Genomic DNA, 717 nt, shown 5'->3' with positions numbered 1-717 from the left:
CCCATATATATATTTTAATATTTTATTATATTATATTATAATATTATATTTTTTAATTATTTTATACTATTAATTTTTATATCTATATATATTATTTATATATATATTTTAACTTCCGTTTATATTTATATTAATATATTTTAAATTATTTTTTTAAAATTATATATTTATTTTTGGGGAAAAAACGGAAAAAAGAAGAAAAAAACAGAGGGAAAAAATTGGGGAAAAAAAAAGGCCAGAAAAGGAGGCCCAAAAAAAGTGAGAGAAAAAACAGACGTAGGTGTCCGCGACACCTGAGAAGTGCTCGGGAAAGCCCAGCCAAATCGCCCGCGGGTTCAGTTCCCACCTTCCACCGCACCAAAATCCCTTTAAAAAACAACACATCAGAAAATCAAATGGGTCTTCTAAATTACTTTTTGGCATGGGCGTGTAAACGGCCTGGGGCTGCTGAGGGCCAGTCCCAAGGGAAGCGCCAGGGGACATCATGGGGCCTCAACGGTGCGTATTCTTGAAAGGGGAAGTATTGCCCCGGGGGGTTGTGCCCCTTGCTGCGTATGTGCATCCCGGGTGCATGGTAGGGGTTTAAAGTCAGATGGTGAGTCGTAGTGTTTGTAGAATGTATGTTTTTTTGAGGGCTGTGCCAAAGTGTTGGGGGATATACTGCATGTGGGCTTGGGGGCTGTGCTGGATTTTTGTGTGTATGATAACAGAGATGAA

Source organism: Penaeus monodon, chromosome 27, assembly GCF_015228065.2.
Source record: "Penaeus monodon isolate SGIC_2016 chromosome 27, NSTDA_Pmon_1, whole genome shotgun sequence".
Classification (NCBI taxonomy): domain Eukaryota; kingdom Metazoa; phylum Arthropoda; class Malacostraca; order Decapoda; family Penaeidae; genus Penaeus; species Penaeus monodon.
The sequence above is the reverse complement of the archived record's forward strand: the minus strand, read 5'-3'. Positions refer to the sequence as shown.